At 39.4% G+C, this 23,736-nt stretch overlaps 1 long non-coding RNA gene across 1 annotated transcript in view; it reads left to right on the top strand.

The window, feature by feature from the left end:
* Positions 1-23,079, top strand: part of LOC113254246 (uncharacterized) — an 84,783-nt gene extending 61,704 nt beyond the window's left edge. The window contains exon 6 of the long non-coding RNA XR_003315726.3: positions 22,931-23,079. This is a non-coding gene — a long non-coding RNA (uncharacterized LOC113254246). The remainder of the gene's footprint in view (positions 1-22,930) is intronic.
* The last annotated feature ends 657 nt before the right edge of the window (positions 23,080-23,736 follow it).

The following is a 23,736-nucleotide window of genomic DNA, read 5'->3' as shown; positions in this document are numbered from 1 at the left end:
GCCCCTCCAGCCCTGCTCAGTGAGCCTCCTATTCTCCCACACTGTGCACACCACGGCTGGAAGGTTGGGTATGTGTTTGTGTTTCCCAGGCACCCCACTACCACTTCACACATGCATGCCTCAACCCTTGTATAAAATGCATACTTTTGGGAGGTTGACACAACCAAGCTGTACCACAGTGTACTAGCAACTGTTGTTTATGGAGCCCAAATGTCATTCTGACTAATTCACAGAAGCCTCTAGCTTTCATTATCACTCTCCATGCATGCCAACACCTGCTGTAATCATAGGATATTTCAGAACCTTGGAGGATAGATGAATCAGCCCCCATTGGGAGCCTTACAATTTCCCTGGATCTTCTCAACTCATTCCATTTCAACTACCCAGGTAGAAACCTGTGAATTCTCCTTGACTCCTTCCTCCCTACATCAAACCCCACCTAATTACCTCTTGATTGCTTACAACCATGCCCTAGTTCAGGATTTTTTTTTTAAATTTTTTTTCAGGATTTTAATTAAATGTTTCTCCACCTCCTATCATCTTTGTCCAGTCCCTTTTTTTAACATAGCTACCAGTGTGATGTATTTTACTCATATATAGTTATGTCAATTATTTATTTAAATACTCTAGTTGCATTTATTACTAATTTTCTCCAGGATGAAGTTCAAGATCCTTACCTCCATCATCAGCTTCCTGTTTTATCTTTCCAGTCTCACCTCTCCATGTTCACCACTTTCTGCCTGGGACTTTTTGAGCAACAACATTGAATAGCTTGTGGCTCCCTGTACACACTGTTGTCTTGCTTCCATGCTTTTGCTGATGTTCTTCCCTGTACTTGGACTATTCTTCCATTCTCTCCATTGCTGAACTTCCATTTACCCTCCAAGACCTCCTCTGTGATATTCATTAGGAAGCTTTCTCCCACCCCGTGAGTGAGATGCTTTTCCTCCCACACTACCCTGGGTATTTCTCCAACATTGTATTATTCATTACTTTCTGTTCATTCACTAGCTGGAAATGTCTGCTTATGTTTTTCTCTCCCCATCTAGATTATGAGTTTCTTGAAGTCTTGAAAGTTGTCTTATTCATATTTCTGTTTCAATACTTCACACAAAGTGATTATAAGTGTAAAATAAGGATAAAAATAGTGGCAATGTATTGACAGTCTCTCATGCACAAGGCATTTAGTATATATCTGATCTCATTTAATCCTCACCACAACTCTTAAGACATAGTTGTTATTATTATGCCCATTTTACAATGAATAAACTGAGAGTCAGAAGGATGGGATACCTGGACCCAGGTCACCTGGCAAATGAGCAGCAGAATTAGGACTTGAATCTCTATTGGACAACTCCAGAACACACGTTCTCTTCACCACAACCACAAGATGAAGGTCATCCTGGAAGGGCGCTCTGCTTTCTGAATCATAATGAGATGGAAAAGAATGAGAGCCGCTGATATGAAAGTTAGTACTGACTGGCCACCACACCCCAGGGCAAGTACAGAATTTCATCACTGCCTGCATTCTTGCGTCCTTTACCCAGGACATTACTGTCGCTGTCGACACTCAAAAATTGACCAGATTGACTGACTGTAAAACATAACTTATCATAGAGCAAAGAATGGCATAAAGAACATGCCTCTCAGGGTTTGGTTATGTGGGGAAGGCATTACTGTAAAGGAGCAACTACGCTTCACTTAGCTTTATTATTTCCCCCATGATTTGTGGATTTACTTATATGAGACATTCTTAAATGCACATAAATTAAAGTTATCAGTGTAATTAAATAGTTACAAATTTGATTTTGAAAAGAATAAAAATATATGGATCAAGACTGTTCCAGAAAAATGGAGAAAATATGAGCATTCTATGTTAAAAATCATCACAGTACAGTTCCAGTAAGTATTGCATAGGTGGAATCTATGCATATTTCAAAACAAAATTTCTGTGACTTCAATTAGCATCTGTCATTATGACAGCTGCAAACCGTTCCCAAAGCTTCTCCTCTTTATGTGGGGCCTAAGCCATCCCATTAGTCAGCATCAAGTCAAAATCCCTCTCCATGATACCGGCAAATGGATTTCATTTAATGGAGGAAATTCAACAAATATTTACTGAACATCTGTTGCAAGATCTGAGCTAGGCATGGATACAAAGATAATACATTTCTCCCTTAAGACTCTTCTAAAACAGTTGCAGATTAAAAGTTAAATCAGAATTCAAGGTGCTATGTCAAAAGTAGTGGCACAGACAGTGGATATTAGAGACTCCCCTATCCTGCTTTATATTTCCTCATAGCACTATTTCCTGGAGTCATAATAGATAAGTATAAATATAAATGTATGTGCGCATCTGGGGGGGAGGGGTGGTCATCCTGTTGTTCCCCACTAGAATTTTAAGCTCATTAAGGATGGGGACTCAGGTATCTTGCTCATTTTTTTACCCACAGCACCTACAACCATGCTTGACACATAGTAAGTGCTCAATAAATATTTGTTGAATGAATGAATAAATGAATTTGGAGAAGAGAGAAATTAAGCAGAGGTGATTAAAGAACAGAGGGCATTTGATTTAGTTGTGGAAGAATGATGATCTGCATAGAAGCAGGGAGACATTTCAGGAGCGAGATGTAACCACAGCTAAGACTTGGGGGTGATAATGTGCTGGGAGTAGGCTTCCCTTGCCTGGTATGTTTCTTATTGTCAATTATTTAGCCGTAATATTGGTTGGGGCCAGGTTAACCAAGTAGGTAAGGAATTTCCTCAGGTGCATAGGCTTTAGAACTACTTGAGAGACTGAGTCTCTCATGTCAAAGCCTTTTCTGTTCCCCCAAGTTTGTGGCAGTCTGTCTGTGCTTGTCATCACAGGTTTGTTACATCTACCTGGGATTGCATGTTCATTGTCTTGCCTATAGCAAATGGCTAACAAGGCCTGCGTTGAGTAGACTGTCAGCACTGACAGTCTTAAATGTTACACTCCACTGAAAATGACACTTCTCTAACTATATATTTTGCAGAAAAATCCTTCAGAGCAAGAACACTGGCTCTTTCAGTGTGTTTTAATTCTTATAATCTCCCCACCCCACACTGTAAGATTCATCTATCTTGATTTTGCTCCGGAAGCACCCACAAAGATTGATAATCTGCGATTCGGAGTTCAAAACCCTAGCACAGCCCTTATCAATCCTCCAGATATGCCTGAATAAAGACTCTCAGAAGTGCGTCAGGCTGAGTGACTTTGTCGTTGAGGTCATCCTCAGCGGGATTAAGCTGGAAAGCCTAACTTTGGGTGATCCAAGTATCTCTTGTATCTCAACTTGGAACATATGTAGAAATGATAAAATTATTAATTTGCTGAATTTTTTTACATTATTCGTTGCCCTTGGAGTTTTATCAAATCTGATTTTTGCCTCACCTTCTTCCCCAAGTTTTAAAAACGAAATGGCAGGAAGTTTTTATATTTTACTTACAAAGATAAAATTAAAAATTCCCAATATATATTAGGGTTTTGGTTACTTTTTTTAACAGTCCCATTTGTTTAAATGGAATTCTCTAAACTATTCCCTTACATAAAACAGATCAGGAGATGATTGTTCTTGTTAGAGAAGGGGGCCCAGAGCGCCCCCTGCTGGTCTCCTGCTTTTCTTCTTCCCCATCCCCCACCCCACCTCCAAGGCAAGCACCTTTCTTGAGCTCCGTTGAACACAACTTGGTAACTCCTGAATTAAAGTGATACAAATGAATATTTAACTGGACCATCATAAAGACAGCCACTCATCCAGGGCTCTCTCTGTAGGATAGTTACCCCAACTGTACGCTCGTTCTCAAATGAATTATGCCATGGATAACATGCTTATTCTTTTGGAAAATTCTCCCTCAGTGTGCTGAGAATTTAAGGAGGGAAAGTATAGTCTGCATTATGTTCTAACTAAACAGAGGATCCTAGTGGATAAATGCATAAATGACTATTGTGAAAAATGTTTCTTTCTTCACAACAATCACCTGCAAAATTCTTTAGGTTTTGCCTGAATTCTCCACATTACAGTCAATCAGTAAAAATTCACTGAGTCCACAAAATAGTTGATGGAGTTACAAAATAGTGACATTGGCACTTGGATTGCCACCGGGAGCTCTATGCTTTATATCCTTTATTAATCTTCAAAACCCCCGATGGTTAGTGGTATTACTCCTACTCTTATTACACATGGTGTAATAGGAGGCTATTGTGAGGGGACAGGTCATGTCACAGGCATGGGATAGGATTGGATTTAGTCTTGGCTCGTACACTTTGATCCTCTCCAAGGGTCACGCTCCTTGTTTGTCACCTACATTTGAAAAGTAGCCAGTGTTGCATGATATTAATTATATTTGGAATAATAAACCCACATGTAAAAATAATGGTGCAAGGTACGCATAAGAATTTACCAAGGCAGTATGTAAGTAATTAAATTTGGCAAAGGGCAACCTCTGTGTCACAGGGGGTGCATAGATTGCAGAGGTGTACAAGATGACTCCTTGGGTGGGGAGAAGAAAATATTAGAATATATTTGAAATTTTATGGCATTTTACAGTTTTCTTACTTTGTGTATTTTATGTACACGTGATGCTTTGCAGCACCACAAGTACATAATTTATGAGTCTAGATATGTACGTGTATTGAAGTGTGTTCTGGAAAGATCTTACTAATGGGATGTGAGAAGTACTTCATATGGCTCTCACTGCAGAAAAGTAATTTTGTCATTTTATTGTTCAGTAATTCAGATGAATTCAGATCCAAAGAGAGAGGCATAGGGACACATGAAGGCTTTGGCACCAAGAGTCCTGGGTCTAGATCCCAGCTTGACCATTTATCCCTCTGGTCACCAAGGGCAGGTTTACAACTCTGAATATCAGTTTCCTCATTTGTGAAAAAGGGATAATTATCCCCATTATTTTAAATGAGGTAATTTATTTAAAGTACATACTAGAGTGTTTGGCACTGATATAGTATCTATCATCACTTGTAAAATCCATTATTCAAGTTGTCATCCAATTTGTCACATTTTTAGCTGTGTCAATAGAACATGGATACATTAAAAACGTAAATAGAGTCTAGTCCCTTGGGCTAGAAAGAGATGGGTTTTCTTGTCCTTTTCGACTCTTGGACCATAAAGTCTATATCCTGCACTTATTAATCTGTGTACTGAGGGAGGAGGACCTTTGATTCTTGTCTTCATGGGCTCAGCTCTACTCAGCCATGTTTGGATTAATGCATGTCCACGTTCACATTACAGGATTCATTAAGAAAAGAAAAGTCAGCTCACACTATGTGGTTAAGGATAATGGAAATTTGCTTATTAGAAGTCTTCCAGAGAGAAAATTTCTTAATTACTTGCTTTCGATTAAAACGAAGGTAAATAGAAGCAATTCTGAAGCGAGACTTCTGATTGTATTTTCCTGAACATAGTGTGGGAGTCTGACAATTAGGAAGCAATTTTCTGCAGTTCTCTTACATTTGTCTGAGTCTCAGACAGTTCGCAATCGAATTATTAAACAGGGGAGTCACCTCACATACTTTTTAGAAGAAGGTGGTACATAAGTATGGAGTTTACCAAGGAAAAAATGCATCAGCTCAGCCTAATTCTTTTAAAGGGGTAAATAGGCCAGTTAGTCAAGGGACTGCTATTGACATAATGTACCTGATTTCAAAAAAGTATTTGCAGGGTATATTGTGGCAACTCTACAGTCAACCTGGGAAATGTGACCAGGTACCTAGGATTGTAGCCCAACGCATACAGGTCTGGAAATGATTAGGTAATAGTGCCTTGGTTGATTGTTTCCAGGGAGATGGCTAATGATGTAACATTTTTGCACAAGAGGAGAATTTATTTTTAGTTTGAACTATAAGAGGAAAGTAATTCTTTTGATTTTAGTATGTTAAATGCTCCTCAAATTACTATGTGTTTCAGTAAACACTGATTGCTTCAGCAAGAAAGCAGACATATAGACAACGCAGACAAAAAAAGATCCAGGGGCGCCTGGGTGGCTCAGTTGGTTGAATGTCCAACTCTTGGTTTCAGTTCATGTCATGCTTTCAGGGTCGTGAGATAAAGCCCTGTGTGGAGCCCTGTGACCAGCTCCCTGCTGGGTGGAGAGTCTGCTTGGGATTCTCTCTCTCCCTCTGCCTCTCCACCCTCCCCACCCCCAGTGTGTGCTCGCTTTCTCTTTCTCTCTCAAATAAGTAAATAAATCTTTTTTTTTTAAAGATTTTTTATTTATTTATTCGACAGAGATAGAGACAGCCAGCGAGAGAGGGAATACAAGCAGGGGGAGTGGGAGAGGAAGAAGCGGGCTCATAGCAGAGAAGCCTGATGCGGGCTCGATCCCATAAAGCCGGGATCACGCCCTGAGCCGAAGGCAGACGCTTAACCGCTGTGCCACCCAGGCGCCCCTCAAATAAGTAAATAAATCTTAAGAAAAGAGATTCAAAGCTGCATCATCATGCAAGCATTTTGTTTACAAGTAAAGCAGAGGATCAGATTCTTCCATAGCTATCAAATTATAAGAAATGGTTACCATGGTCAAGGACGTGAGCAGGCTAGTACCGTTTTTCTAATTAGTAGGGAAGGTCTCCAAGAGTGGTGTGCTGGTAAATAGATATCATAGATGTAAATAACCTCAAGGCCATAGATAATAGTAAAATGTAGTAAGATTAGGAAGTGACAAGTATTGAGTATTTATTGCCTTTAAAAATCTTTTTAAATTTTTAAACTTTTTATTTTGACATAATTTTAGATTTACAGAAGCGTTGCAAGGTAGTATAGAAAATTCCTATGTATCTTTCACCCAGCTTCCTCTCATATTAGCACATCATAGAACCATGGCACATTTATCAAAACTAAGAAATGAACATTGATGGAAATATACAGATTAGATCTGGATTTTACCAGTTTTTCCACTGATGTCCTTTTTCTGTCCAGGATCCCACAAGATACCACATTGCATTTAGTTGTCATGTTTCCTTAGTCTCCTCTGATCTGTGACAATTTGACAATTTCTCAGGCGTTCCTTGTTTCTTTGCTCCCCCTCCCCATGGTCTTTGTTTTTAATATAATTTATTTAATTGTAAGTTTATTTTTGAGTCAGCTGTAGGTTCACAACTTATCAAAGTACAGTACCCGAAGGGATATCCCCACAAGGATTTATCATTGGTCTTTGCTCTTCAGTGGTTTTATTAATACCTTGGAAAAGACTATTGCTGCCATGCAAATCATACTGGCAGATGATAGAAATCTGGTAGTCTAACAGGTATGTTGGGGTAATAGTCACAACCACAGGGTATCAACCGACATTTATGTGCCAAAAACCACCTCCATAAATGTGTCTAGGGTGACGTGATTTAACAGAAGTTCATACTAAGCACATGGTTAGGGCTTTTGGGTAACCCATGTTCCTTTTGTGGATAGAATGGGACCCTAAGGTCTAGCAGGAAGTAACTTGGAGGGGCATGATCCCTACTGGATGTAAGGAAGATGTGGCTATTTCCAGGGACATATTCATCCAAAATCAGGTAACTTGTCTAAAATGGGATGTGATATGGGATGCCTGGGTGGCTCAGTCGGTTAAAAGGCTGCTTTTGGCTCAGGTCATGATCCCAGGGTCCTGGGATTGAGTCCCACATCGGGCTCCCTGCGCAGCAGGGACCCTGCTTCTCCCTCTTCCTCTGCCTGCTACTCCCCCCTGCTTGTGCTCTCTCTCTCTCTGTTAGATAAACAAACAAAATCTCTAAAAAAAAATTTTTTTAAATAAAATGGGATGTGATAAAAGTGATATAATTTTCTGGCACCTGGGTGGTTCAGTCGGTTAAGCGTTGCCTTCGGCTCAGGTCATAATCTTGGGGTCCTGGGATCAAGTCCCACATCAGGCTCCCTGCTTAGTGGAGAGTCTGCTTCTCCCTCTACCGCCTGCCCCTGCTCATGATTTCCTCTCTCTCTCTCTCTCTCTCTCACTCTCTTTCAAATAAATAAAATCTTTTTTAAAAAAGTGATACAATTTTCAAGGGAGAGTCTAGAATCACAAGTAGTGCTGCGTAGAGATGTGGGAAGATGAGACCAGGCAGAAAGCCCAGTCCACAATCAGGTAACCACAGAGGCCTTGTGTAAGAGTCCTGTTCCTTTCCAAGACCAAGGGTGTGCCCTGAGGGTGAAAATGTACACAGGGTATAGATGATTGCAAGTACAATCTGAGTCGGTGGTGTGATTTGACTGTCAGAAGCCTATTCAGCTTGCTCTGTATCCATAGAAATACAGGGTCCAGCTCAAATGAGCTAATAGTCTCACTCATGTCTACATTGATCAGCCAAATATTATGGTCAATTCTGGGTATTGAAACCCTGGGCATTTTAAAGGGAGGGAAGCCTGAGTGGTCAGAGAACTTCAAGCAATACCCAATGAGGAACATATGAAAAATTAGAGGCATGGTTAAGAGACGATGTAGGGGAATTAAGATTATCATTTCCGAATACCTCAAAGGCTCTCTGTCATGCAGAAGCACAATTAGACTTGGTTAAATGGGTGGGCATTACAGAAAGACAAATTTTAGCTCAACATACAGAAGAGCTTTTAATTACTAGAACTCTCTAAAAATGGAGTAAGTGACATCAGGCAGAAGCACTCAAGTAGAAGCATAAAAAATACTCGGGAGAAGTGTTGTCTAGAAGATTAAGTCTGCTCTGCTAGGACGTGTTTCTAAATGTGACTTAGCTCACTCAGTTGGCCACTAGCAGAATGCTATCAGTATGACATGGACATTGTGTTGGGTCATTGATGGTTCTCGTCAGCGCTTTGCCATTTTGCACCATCAAGCAAGGTGGCAAAGTACCTTGACACCTGCCCTCAGACTGCAGAACACAGCAAGACCCGGACAAGTGCAGTGCAGTGTCCAAGATAAACACGCTCCAGCTCCTTCTTGGCTCAGTTCGACCATGTATTCCAAACTTAGAAGGGTGTGTTGAGCAGTTTTTCCCAATCTTTGTGATTTTTTCCCCCATTAAACCAAAATCTACCTCCCTTTTTTTTAAGATTAAGTCTTGTATTTACTACACCATTTTTGGAGGAATTAACATTTTAAAAAACTATGTTAGTGTTACTGTATTGTTACTATTTTTGTTAATACCCCAGTTTTCAAGTTGCGTGTGTTTTTAGTGGTCTGTCCCTATGTCTGTTTTGCCCAAGGACTTGAGAATATTTAGGGTGTAATGTGGAAGAATAAATGGTGAGAGAACAGAATTGTCTCTATTAGATGAGGAATTGGATTCATAGCAGAGGTTCCCATCCTGACTGCACACCCTAATCACTTAGGGAGCCTTATAAACTTTAAATTCCTATGACCCATCTCATGGTCTCTCAGTAGAGGCACATAGAACCATGTGTTTTTAACAAGCTCTTTGCAGCTAGCAAGGAACCATCTCGAGGAGCTGTGATTTGAAATCACTAGATCGATGGCCTCTTAGCTCTGCAATTCTAGGATGCCACTGCTTCCCCTGCCATCTATTAGGAAGAGGCACATGCAATCCTTGGACTAGTGAAGCAATAAAATACGAATTACAATGTTGGCATGGACAGCTGCCCCTACTGCCGTGAACTTTAGGTATCCAGCATGGTGTATATGTTAGAACCCTGGGAATTTTGTAAGATAAGCATCTCTGCTTCAAATCACAAAAGTTTTCATTTCTTGAGGTTAAGCTCTCAAGAACATTGTATTTTTTGGGCCATTTTAAAGGTGAGCTTATCTTTCAGCCAGACAGAAATTTGTACAGATAAGGAATGTTATGAGCCCAGAATGCAAATTAGGAATAGGATGTCAATTTGTGACTTTTCATTGCAGTGAACTCCCCACTGGCACAGGACATTTTGACGTTATCGAAAATCTTTACTTGTGAGAGCTGTTATGAGAATAGGAAGGGTGGACCGGGTCAGCAGGGAGGTGTGTTGCTGCAGCTGGTCATGGGCCTGGGACTTGCGCAAGTCCATTTTATGACCATTAATTTCAATGTCTTGTTTATAAAATTTACTTCAAAGGTCATTGCAATCTTGTCTTCCCCCTTCAGTAACCGTAAAGTCCGTGGTGACTGCTTAACAGACAATTTCAAGCAGGCAAATCTTGAACTTTTCCCACTAAACAGGGATCTAACTTTCTAGAAAGTTATCTATAGCAGTGAAATGTTTTCTCAGTCTTGTACTAAAGCGTAAATAGGCAGCTGAGCTACAGGCCGACTGCTGTCGAATCTTGATAAGAGAAATGCCAGGAGGTTTGAAGAAGAAGAATAAGGAAAACCTGATATAAAGCTGTGCTTCAGTACTCCCAGCAAATTATGGGATATTTATAACCCGTCCCGGGTTGTCTCATGTGCAGGCAGGCTTACTACAGCAGAACAGAGATTACGCCCTCCCTTGCGTACTTCAGATGTCTGGCAAAACAAATTTAAAACAGGAACCTTAACTCACAAATCAAAGATGAAAAAATATTCTTTTTAAACATTTCCTTGAAATGGCTAGGACCGTTCAACAGCTGCCCTCAACTGCCAATGAATTAGAAATTCATTAGAACAGCAAGTGATACATTGTGTAGCCAAGAGTACTGTACTTTCCAGCTACTGGCTTGAGTCCTCACCATTTACTTTGACTTCCCAGCCTTGTGGTCTTTACGACAAAGAGTCAAACCAGAATTGCGTTTTCCAGTCCTTTTCTAGACAAACGAAATACTTTTGTGTGTAAAAAATCATACTTTCTGGGGGCATCTGGGTGGCTCAGTCGCTTGGGCATCTGCCTTTGGCTCAGGTCATGATCCCAGGGTCCTGGGACTGAGCCTCACATCAGGCTCCTTGCACAGCCAGGAGCCTGCTTCTCCCTCTCCTTCTGCCTGCCACTTTGCCTGCTTGTGCTATCTCTCTCTCTGTCAATTAAATAAATAAAATCTTTTTTAAAAAAATCATATTTTCTGGGATGCATTTGTGTAGGTAAGAGAGAGGGCTGAAGATTTATCCAGATAATTCTAAATAATAACAATGATGGGGGAAGGAAAAGGGAGTGAAAGCCAGTTGCTAGTGGAAACCAGAATCCCTGCTGCCCTCCACCCCAGCAACGGAGTGAGATAAATACAGAATTTTTACCGAACCCCAAATTCTCTTAAGTGGGTAAGACTGAATTGAAACTTTCAGAAGTCTCTAGGCTACTTTTTGAATGGGAGACTCTAATCAGGAAAAATCAAATGAATGATTTCACAGAAAAGTCACTGAAAATATGAGCAAGAAATAAGAGGAGAGGAAGAATTGAGGGGAGAAATGGAAGAATAAAAAAGGACAAGAATGGAAAGAGGGGAGAGTTTCTATGATACGTTGTGTACAGCACCATCTTCGAAACATCATTAGAAAATGACTCCTCCTTTTCCAGGAAATTAAATATTAAAACATTTGTTAGTTCTTTTTCTACTCTATTGTGAGTTCCTTTTCATATGATTCATTTTTTTCCAGAGTATTACCACATACCTAGCACATAGTAGCTGCTCAATTAATTGCAGGAGGGGGAGGTGGCAGGGTAAGATGAGCTTTTTGAATTTTGAATTTAACTAATTTAATTTTTTTGAATAACTGTTTTATTCACATGTGTTATGGACTGAATTGTATCTACCTAAAATCCATATCTTGAAGCCCTAGCCCCCAATGTGAATGTATTGGGGATAGGGCCTCTAAGGAGATAATTAAGGTAAATTGAGGTCATGAGGGCAGGGCCCCCATCCAAATGACGCATGTCCTTATAAGAAGAGGGAGAGATGCCACGAGTGCATGCACAAAGACAAAAGGCTATGTGAGGATGCAGCCAGAAGGCAGCCATCTGCAAGCCAGGAAAAGAGGTCTCACCAGAAACCAATGCTTTTGGCACCTTGATCTTGGTCTTCTAGCTTCCAGAACTGTGAGAAAACAAATTCCTGTCCTTTAAGCCACCTAGTCTATAGTTTTCTGTAAGGCAGACTCAAAAGACTAATACAACATGTTTCAACGATTTGTGAAAGAAAGTAAGTAAAGGAAACCTCATTTAAAACTGAGTCAGGAAATCCTGAAGGGGGAGCTCTCACACACGAGCTACTCACTGCAGGCTGCATTGTCAACAAAAGAAGGAATGTAACAAGGGAGGACATTTTTCACGTAGGAATTTCATCTCTTGCTCTTAATAGGAAGGATGATCCCTCCCTGCCCCCGCAACAATGCTCTAATCACCGCTTGCAGCCAATGGGAAACCACCACAACCTGGGACTCCTGCTATTCTCCACAGAACTTTTGTTTATAACAACCCTCTCCAATTTCCTCCTCAAACCTAATAAAAGCTGACCTTCCCTTTATGTTCTTGGACTCACCCATGGTTCACCATAGCTTGCATGTCCTGAATTGCAATTCTCTGCTATTCTTGAGTAAATTCATTTTGCTAGTAAAATAACGGTCTATTTTATTTTTTTAGATTGACAGATTAAGGGCGCCTGAGTGGCTTAGTCAGTAGAGCATGCAATGGTTGAGCTCGGGGTTGAGAGTTTGAGTCCCATGTTGGGTGTAGAGATTATTAAAAAAAAAAAAAAAAAAAAAGATTAAAAATAAAATGAAAAGTTTCCTTATTACCCTTGTCTCTTTCTCAAATAATGCACCCTTCCCTGCCTGGAAGTCAGTAGGCAGAGTGCTGGTGAACAATATTCTTGTAGACTCATACTAATAAGTCTATTAGCAATGCGATGAAAACTAATGGGCTGTAGCACAGAGATGGTCTTAGACCACAAAGCATATAGGGCTTTGAACCCCTGCCCTCTTTTCCTCTTACCTTGGGATAACTTTCAATTTTTATCTTTATTTTTAAAAATAGATTTTTAAAAATTCCCTCTGCCAGGTTATCAGCAACTATTGTAATTACAAATATGCTACCACCAGCACCTGTTCCACTTGTAGCTGATTACCAACTCTGTTAAATTGTTTATAAAATAGGAGTCAGTGAGATCTAAGCAAGAGCCGAGCTTTTTTATATGAGGAAAGCACACAGGCTTTGATCCCTCATTTGCATTTTCAGAAGTCTTATTTCTTCGTTTTCCAGTTTCTAGCTTTATTTTGGTACTTGAGGTTGCTGGACAAGTAATTTCCAGGTAGCATTTTGTATTTGTAACTGACCAGTCCTCCTCTATGATTTCATGGTTTCAAATTTACTGGCTTTGCCAGGAGATGGCATTGGTTTGCCCAAGAGCTTAGAGTTAATGGCCTCATGTTGCTTGCCTTAGAGAGTGCCACACATGTCCACTTCTCAACCTATCAGTTCTGTATGGCTCCCATGTGCTTTGATGTCTTTTCCTGATGGTTATTACAGAAAGCTAGTTGGAGCAATATATTAACAATTAATCAAGGAGCCCCTTAACTTAGGTGGGAGCCTTCCATCATTAGACATGTATGTGATGGTCTCTTGAAAGGTTCATGATGGGCAGAATTTGGCTGAAGTGTAGACTTTGAAAGCCCCCTACCCGCTGCCTGGCAAGTCTTGTCACTTTTATAGATCACAGCAGACAGTAGAAAACTGTTTCTTACTACTCCCTCCTAGTCTAGAAAGGGAGCAGCAACTTTCTTGCTCCTTAGTTTAAACTTAACCATGCAACCAAATATGACTGTTTCCTCATTCTTAGTCTGATTAAGAGAACCAGCCAGGCCTGCATGTACCCTTAGTTCTTGAGACACACAAGTTCAGAGTCTGACAGGCCTGAATTCAAATCTGAATTCCAGCACTTACTGGCAAAATGACTGTATTCAAGTTTCTTAATGTCTCCAAGCCTCATTTTCCTCATATGTAAAATAGGAATACTACTAGTAGCTACCTCATAGGGTTGGTATGAAGGTTAAATGAGATGGTGTCTGTGTAGAACTTCTTATAGTGCCTTGAGTATAGTAAGCACTCAGCAGCGCTGCTTCATTAACCCCTTGGTGTCCAGTGCCTAGCACAGATTCACCAGAGGTGAGCAACTTTTTGGCCTGAAGACCAATTTAGGATATATTCAATATTTATGAGCTACTTTAAAAGTGGAAATTTAAAACACATTTAGGTCTCTTGGAAAGAATGCATACCCATACAAATTAAATTGCCTACTTTATTTAAAACAAGAGTGTCAGAAAATAGCACTGCTTATTACCTACAAACATGTTGCTGTCATGATACAACTCTTTAATCTTTCATCCTGAAATTAGCTCATGGTTCAAAAGGGCTCTTAGAACATGGATCGTTCAACTTGGAAACACAGCTAGTAGGCTAACAGATAATTTGACTGACTGGGCCCATCCATATCTTGTCATCATCAATAAATCAACAGGTAGCACATGAAACCATATTCCACACATTCAAGATCAATGCTTCAACTCTCGTTCTCTTCTCACAACATAAAATCTTTTGCTTAGCAAGACCCACATCCTCCTTTTGAAAGTGAGTCTGTAAGAAATTTTTTAAATGGTGATCTAATGGCGATATTTAAAAAATATTTTATTTACATATTTGAGAGAAAGAGAGAGAGTGAGCACAGGGGGGAGTGGGAGAGGAAGAAGCAGGCTGCCCACTGAGCAAGGAGATCGACATGGGCCTCTATCCCAGGACCTGGGATCTTGACCTGAGCCGAAGGCAGAAGCTTAACCAACTGAGCCACCCAGGTGCCCCTCTAATGCAGATTTTTGAGACAGGGCTGGACCTGAGGATATGCATTATTAGGTCCCCAAATGATGCCAGTTAGAGAATCGTTGCCTTAAAATATACAGGAATTGGCTTTTCAAGCTTCTTTCTTAAGCTTTCTGTTTTTTCTTCTGTACATTTTCTAAACAAGAAGCCAGTATAGTGTTAATCTAGAACACCAATTTCAAACCCCAGGTGCCACCTGCTTCAGAGTCTCACTTTGGGATTGATTCCAAATATATGGAGTAAGGCTCAGATCATTCTGACTTTCTTCAGGAATCACTGTTCTGGAAATCCTGATTTCATCAGAGCTTTTGTGATTGCTAAATAGTCTTTCTGAATAGAAGGCAAATATTTTTCTTTTTTTCTTTGGTAATTCTTTTCTTCAAAAGTAAATTATTCTAGCGTGGTCTTAAAAGAATACCTGATCTCAAACTTTTATCTGATGGAGTACTCACATTCTGAAGGAAAATGAAACATCTGGAGCCTTCAAGACCAATCTAGAAGTTTTAATTTTGCAAAAATGTCTTAATGCTGTAGGATCTGGATAAACAAATCCCATTCCCTATGCTGAGTTAAATCAGACACCTGTCCTAGTGCAATAGTCCAGATTTGAAATAATCTTCAGCCCTGCTTCACCTCTATAACCAACAACCTTGAAGAAGCACATTTCACTTTGTCTCAGTAAAGCTGCTTTTTCCCCAGGGTAGGCCATTTTCCATGGCTATCACCTCAACTGACTCACTTACTCTCTAAGTTAAATGATTTGGCTTCTATGTAGCCAAAAGGGCTCAATTATCTTAAAAAAGTCATTGGTTTCTTATTAAGTATCTTTAATAGTCACATACATGAGGACAAAGCATACTTCTCTGAAGGTCATTGTGAAGATGGAACTCTTATAAAATTACTCAGGGTTCAATATTTAACTTCTCAGCAGGGATAAGTTTCCTTCCTGTAAGAGGAAAATACAATATTCAGTGAATGTTTATTGAGCCCAAGTCTTAGGTCTCAAGGAGGAAAGACAAATAAGGCTTAGGACTTCATGGAAGTCATGAGTAGAAAATAAACACTTATTTTAGTGACCGTGATATGACATGATAAGGGCCATACTAATAGGTGTTGAACAATGTGCTGTAAGAGACCACACAGGAAATTATTTACTCTGCCTGAGAGGTGAAAGCCATGGTGGAGGCTCAGGGGAAGCATCATACAGAAAGTGACAGCTGCATTTTGGTTGCAGATACTCTCCGATGATTGAAGGAGTCTTTTTTGTTTCACATGATAAGGGTGAGGGAAATTGGTGGGGAGAAAGGTCTACTTGTACATTTCCATCTTCTGTGGGGTATTTCACTTCTGGGATTTAAAAGTTGATACTTTAAAGTTTCATTTAAAATCAGTCTTATGGTTTTCAATTGGCAGTAATTTGAGCTGTCCCAAATGACTTTTTACACTTTGGTTACACATTCTGATGATGCCTCTGTAGCTACTGCAAATGGCTGAACCACTTGCCAAATTTTGAAAAGTAGGTCATTGATCCAAAGAGTGTGACATTGAATGCACACACAACCAAGAATTACAAATGCCATTTCAGTTCCAGATTCTTCATCTAAGACAATTTGCCAGAACCCTTTGCATAAATCAATAGTTAAGATTAGTTTTAAAGTTCCCCAGTGATCTAATGGTGCAACTTCTGTGGTTATTGACTATGTATAGGCATCCCTAATCTATACAGAGTCTCATCAAGGTGTCCAGTTAATATGCTTAGACCATTGTAAAACAAAACAAAACACAGGAATTTTCAGAGAAGGGTAAATTATTTCTAGAAGTGTTATTTCTTTCACTTTCTTTCTCCAAACAATTTTACTTACAGGAAAGAAACTTATTATACTGAATAATTACTCATAAACTCTATGAAGAATTCATCTATGTGCTCCATCAGGTCATTTATCTGGAGCATCTTGTGACAAAATAATTCTTCTGACTTTGCTCTGAATAATCTCTGTGAGTTCACTTAACACAGACATAATTCTCTTCCCATCTGACTGAGGAATGCCTTTAAACTCCTTTAATTACTCCAGGCCACATTCTTCCAGAATAGCACCAATGTATCTGTAACTGTTGCTTCCTTTAATGATTCTGGTTTGTCACAGTGGGTATATAACAATGACCACCTTTCATGGAGAGACCCACACTCACAGTGTTTATTACACACTATTAACAGGATCCTTAGGACAACCTTGTGATGTATATATCATTATTGCTTTATACAGGTGGTGTTGAAAACCACAGTGCAAGGGCGGTAAGCAAAGGTTACTAAACTAGTTTGTGGTAAACTTGGGATGTTAACTAGAGTCTTTGTTTTCCAAAGCCTATTTTAGTAAGACTCACAAAATAATGATTTGGTTTAGCTAAGTCCTTTGTTTAGTGAGAGAAACTACTTTAAATTTATTAAGTATATTAGTTAGAAGTATTTTGATTGCTAGGGACAAAACACCCAACTCAAGCTAGTCTAGTCAAAAATGGGACTTTATTGGTTCCATTGTCTGCAGGAGAGAACAGTGATGCTGGCACACTGGAGACAGGGACTCTTGCTCTCCCAGCTCTCTCTCTCCATCTCTTACCTTTTCTCTTTACACACCAGATAACAAATGCTGTTGAAGATATGGAGAAAAGGGAACCCTCATACATTGTTGGTGGGAATGTAAACTGGCACAGCCACTCTGAGAAACAGTATGGAAGTTCCTCAAGAAATAAAAGTAGAGAGGGAGGAGTCCAAGAGGGCAGAGAAGTAGGAGACCTAAATTTTGTCTTGTCCCAGTTATTCAGCTTGATAGCTAATCAATCAGTCTGAACACCTGAAAACTCAACCGGAGATCTAAGAAAAGAATAGCTACAACTCTACAAATAGAAAAGCGACCACTTTCTGCAAGAATGACAACATGAGAACAAGAGGCAGTACTGACTGCCAGGGACCTAATCGGTATGGACATAAGTAAGATGTAGGAACTAGAGTTCAGAATAATGATTATAAAGATACTAGCTGGGCTTGAAAAAAGCATAGAAGACACTAGAGAATCCCTTCCTAGAGAAATAAGAGAACTAAAATCTAAACTAGTCTAAGAGAATTAGTGATATAGAAGACCAAATTATGGAGAATGAAGAAGCCGAGAAAAAGAGAGATAAACAACTACTAGATCATGAGGGGAGAATTGGAGAGATAAATGATACCATAAAGTGAAACAATATTAGAATAGCTGGGATCCCAGAAGAAGAAGAAAGAGAGAGAGGGGCAGAAGGTATATTGGAGCAAATTATAGTGGAGAACTTCCCTAATACGGGGAGGGAAACAGGCATCAAAATCCAGGAGGCACAGAGAAACCCCCCTCAAAATCAATAATAATATGTCAACACCCCAACATACTATAGTGAAACTTACAAATCTCAGAGACAAAGAGAAAAATCCTGAAAACAGCTCAGGACAAGAGATCTGTAACCTACAAGGGTAGAAACATTAGACTGGCAGCAGACCTATCCACAGAGACCCAGCAGGCCAGAAAGGACTGGCATGATTTATTCAGGGTGCTAAATGAGAAAAATATGCAGCCAAGAATACTTTATCCAGCTAGATGTCATTCAAAATAGGAGTGATAAAAAGCTTCCAGGAGAAACAGAAACTAAAGGAATTTGTGATCACCAAACCATATCTGCAAAAAATATTAAAAGAGATCCTCTAAGCAAAGAGAGGGCCCAAAAGTAACACAGACCAAAAAGGAACACAGAATACATACAGTAACAGTCACTTTATAGGTAATACAAGGGCACTAAATTCATATCTTTCAATAATTACTCTGAATGTAAATGGGCTAAATGCCCTAATCAAAAGACACAGGGTATCAAATCAGGTAAAAAAGCAAGACCCATCAATATGCTGTCTGCAAGAGACTCATTTTGGACCCAAAGACACCTCCAGATTTAAAGTGAAGGGGTGGAAAACCATTTATCATGCTAATGGACATCAGAAGAAAGCTGAGGTGGCAATCCTTATATCAGACAAATTAGATTTTAAACCAAAGATTGTAATAACAGATGAGGAAGGACACTATATCATAATTAGAGGGTCTATCCAACAAGAAGATCTAACAATTGTAAATATTTATGCACCTAACATAGGAGCAGCCAATTATATAAGCCAACTAAAAACAAAATCAAAGAAACTCATCGATAATAATACAATAATAGTAGGGGACTTTAACACCCCCCTCACTGCAATGGACAAGTCATTCAAGCAGAAAATCAACAAGGAAATAAGGGCTTTGAATGACACACTGGACCAAATGTATTTGATGTACTTCACAGATACAGTCAGAACATTCAATCCTAAAGCAATGGAATACACATTATTCTCAAGTTCACATGGAACATTCTCCAGAATAGATCACATACTGGGTCACAAATCATGTCTCAACTGGTATGAAAAGATTGGGATTATTCCCTGCATGTTTTCAGACCACAGTGCTTTGAAACTTGAACTCAATTACAAGAAGAAAATTAACAACACAAGAAACAACAGGAGTTGGGGAGGATGCAGAGAAAGGGAAACCCTCTTATACTGTTGGTGGGAATGCAAGCTGGTGCAGTCACTGTGGAAGGGATGGTAGGTTCCTCAAAAGGTTGAAAGTAGAGCTATCCTATGACCCAGCAATTGCACTCCTGGGTATTTACCCCAAAGATACAAATGTAGTGATCCAAAGGGGCACCTGCACTCTAATGTTTATAGCAGCAATGTCCACAATAGCCAAACTATGGAAAGAGCCCAGATGCTCATCAACAGATGAATCGAAAAAGATGTGCTATATATATATGTATATTTACCATTTGCAATGACGTGAATGGAACTAGAGGGTATTATGGTAGCAAAATAAGTCAGTCTGAGAAAGACAATTGTATGAACTCACTGATATGTGGAATTTAAGAAACAAAACAGAAGATCATAGGGGAAGGGAAGAAAAAATAAAGGAAGATGAAACCAGAGAGGAAGACAAACCATAGGAGACTCTTAATCATAGGAAACAAACTGAGGGCTTCAGAGGGGAGGGGGGTGGGGGAATGGGATAGACTGGTGATGGGTAGTAAGGAAGGCACATATTGCATGGTGCACTGGGTGTTATACGCAACTAATGAATCATCGAACCTTGCATCAGAAACCAGGGATGTACTGTATGGTGACTAACATAATGTAATAAAAAAACATTAAATAAATAAATAAATAAATAAATAAAAGTAGAACTACCGTATGATCTAGCAATCTCGTTCCTGGATATATATCCAAATGAAACAAAACCATTGTCTTAAAGAGATATCTGGATTCCAGTTTTCATTGCAGCATTATTCACCGTAGCCAAGTAGGAAAACAACCTAAGTGTCTTTGGATGAATGGGTCAAGAAAATGTGGTATATGTGTACAGTGGAATATTATTCAACTAAAAAAAAAAAAAGGAAATTCCGTCTTTTGCAACAACATGGATAAAATGCCCTCCAGGAGGGCATTATGCTACGTGAAATAACCAACAGAGAAGTATAGATACTGTATGGTATCATTTATATGTGGAACCTAAAAAAAGAAAGTCAAACTCATAGAAACAGAGAGTAGGAAAGTGATTGCCAGGGACTGGGGAGAGGGGGAAAATAGAGAAGCTAGCAAAAAGGTACAAACTTTCAGTTTTAAGATGAATAGGCTCTGAGGATATAATGTAAGACATGGTGACTGTAGTTGACAATGCTAGACTGTATAACTGAAGTTTGCTAAGAGAGTAGAACTTAAATATTCTCATCAAGAAATAATAATTTTTAAAAAAGAGTAAGTTGAAGGTAATGGATGTGCTAAAAAAAAAAATGCAAAAAAATTTCTTTAAGGCAAACTTCCTCTACTTGGTAGGAAATAAAGCCTCCAGCTGCATCCCTGCCTGGTTTGGGTCACATGCCGACCTTCAGACTCAGCAAGTGTGTCCCCTCAAAATGGGGTTCTATCACACGCAGCCCTCATTAGAACTTCCACATGTGTGGAGTTAGGGAGAGAGAAGTTTCCAAAAAAGAAAAAAGCATTCCCAGAAGGAAGGTCTCCTGGTCCCCATACTGTGAGATCTCGATGAGATTACTAAATAGAAGGTTCTATACTAATTTTATAAGAGGACCTCTCCATAAAATTTTTTACTTCCATTTTCATAACATGAGAAGTGCATTTATCATACCACTATCTAAATCAGAATTTCTGATTTTCTTAGGCCTCAACCATATTTCCTTACTCTACATTGCACCTAGCATAATGCCTGGCACCCAGCAGATGTTCAAACACTATTTTTGAAAGTATAAGAACGTCTCACACATTTACCTTCATCCTACTGCTTCGCTTGTAAGAATAAAGCATTTGTCACTATTTCCCCTCTAAAACAATATATTAAAGTGGTATGAATTCTGTGGTTTTCTTGTGGAGACATCCTTACATGTAAAAAGCAAATTTATCCTGTCACTGAAATGCTCATCCACAACAGCCAAACCTAGTTCTAACCCTAGCTCTGCAGTTTGCTAAATGACATCAATTCTCCACACTGTGGATGACAAGGTGTGTGTGTAACTGGAATAAAAGCCAGGGCAGGGAGACTCACAGATAGAACTCTAATCCATCAAACAAAAGTAAGCAACAGCAATTCAAATCTTTATTGAAGACTCTTGGAAAATATAAAATGAACAAACATTTCTTCAAAAAAGACATACAAATGGCTAACACACACATGAAAAAATGCTCAACATCTCTTGGCATCAGGGAGATACAAATCCAACCACAATGAGATACCACCTCACACCGGTCAGAATGGCTAAAATGAAGAAGTCAGGAAAGAACAAATGTTTGTGAGGATGTGGAGAAAGGGGAGCCCTCCTACACTGTTGGTGGGAATGCAAACTGGTGCAGCCACTCTGGAAAACAGTATGGAGGTTCTTCAAAAATTTAAAAGTAGAACTACCATATGATCCAGCAATCGCACTACTAAGATTTACCCAAAGAATACAAAAATAGTGATTCAAAGGAGCATATGCACACCAGTGTTTATAGCAACAATGCCCACAATAGCCAAACTATGGAAAGAGCCCAGATGTCCATTTACTGATGAATGAATAAAGAAGATGTGCTATACATATACACTGGAATATTACTCAGCCATAAAGAGAATAAAATCTTGCCATTTGCAGTAACGTGAATGGAACTAGAAGGTATTATGCTAAGTAAGTCAGTCAGAGAAAGACAAATACCATACGATTTCACTCATATATAGAATTTAAGAAATAAAACAGATGAACATAGGGAAGGGAAGGAAAAATACAATAAGGTAAAAACAGAGAGAGAGGCAAACCATAAGAGACTTAACTATACGGAACAAACTGGGGGTTGCTGGAGGGGAAGTAAGTGAGAGGGTGGGGTAATTGGGTGGGCATTAAGGAGGGAACTTGGTATAATGAGCGCTGGATGTTATACGCAAGTGATGAATCACGAAATTCTACCCCTGAATCTAATAATGCAGTATATGTTAACTAAATTGAATTTGGATAAAATATTAAAATTAAAAAAAAGAAAAAATATATACGAGGTAATCTAATTTGTTACTCTGTACTTACAAAATTTTTGTCTGCATTTCTCTTGTTCTTAGTTAATTGAATATTATTTATTAAATGTCTCCTATGTGGCAGACATGCTTCTGCAGTGGACAATGTCCCAGTGCCCATACAGCCTGTATATCTCCCATACCCCTAAATCCCCACCATACCCCTTGCACTCAACCTCAAATTGACTGTCAAGTTTAGGCAGATGGGGCTCTTCACTTCCATGGCCTCTCATTGCCTTCTAAGGTCTTTTTTATCTCCTTGAATCCTGCACTTTTTTTTTTCTTCTTTCTAAAAACAATTGCCCTCATCTTCACATGCAAAATCTAGTGACCTCTAGGTAGCTCTTATCCTCCCTGGGAGCAGTGGTGATGTGAATGCGGGGGGAGAAAGAGCCGCGCTGCAAAGAAGGGCTTTTCTTTAGTAAATGGGGGCATGCATGGGGGACTGTAGGTGGTAGGGGAATGGAACAGACTGCAAACACCATAATAGATGCATTGTAGTATCTTTCTTTTAACTGCATGGCATGTTTTTTTTAAACTGTTTTTTCTGTGTTTCAGAGACTGAAGAAGGAGGAAGAAGAGGAGAAAAAAAGGAGGGAAGAAGATAATAGATAAAGGAATGAACTGCAGCTGAGGAATGGGCAGGAAAGAAGAGATTTCTAATTCTAGGCAACCTCTTTCTACCTGGTGACTTCTCTCTCATCTCGGTAAGTGCCTCGTATGCCAACCTTCCTCTCTCACAGGCCACAGTCATGAAGGCCCCACGTTGTACTTTTCTCTTACCTCAGAGACTTTAGTTTTGGAAATCTGTGTAGTGGGAGAAAAAAATGCAGAAAAATGGTTGACTGCAAAAGGAATCATAGGAATTAACCAGTAAAATGGCTTAAAATCATATTGCAGGCTTTGGAGTCATTGACATTCTCCTTTAATCTATCAGAGCCTGATCTAGTAACTTTTTTTTTTTAATTTTATTTATTTATTTGACAGAGAGAGACAGCGAGAGAGGGAACACAAGCAAGGGGAGTGTGAGAGGGATAGGTTGGCTTCCGCTGAGCAGGGAGCACGATGCATGGCTCAATCCCAGGACCCTGGGATCATGACCCTAGCCGAAGGCAGACGCTTAACAGCTGAGCCACCCAGGTGCCCCTGATCTAGTAACTTCATTTGGCTTTCTCTAACCAAGCATCTCTTCACCAAATATTCCAGAAGAAAGATGACTGACAGCTTTCAAGTAGCTAGTGTTCATGTATGTTGATGAAACCTACAGGCTTTATTTTTTTAAATATTTTATTTATTTATTTATTTATTTATTTATTTATTTATTTATTTATTTATTTATTTATGAGAGAGAGGGCACCTGTGCG

Source organism: Ursus arctos, unplaced genomic scaffold (genome assembly GCF_023065955.2).
Source record: "Ursus arctos isolate Adak ecotype North America unplaced genomic scaffold, UrsArc2.0 scaffold_12, whole genome shotgun sequence".
Taxonomy (NCBI): Eukaryota; Metazoa; Chordata; class Mammalia; order Carnivora; family Ursidae; genus Ursus; species Ursus arctos.
Note: the sequence above shows the minus strand (reverse complement) of the source record. Positions and strands in the feature narration are given on the sequence as shown.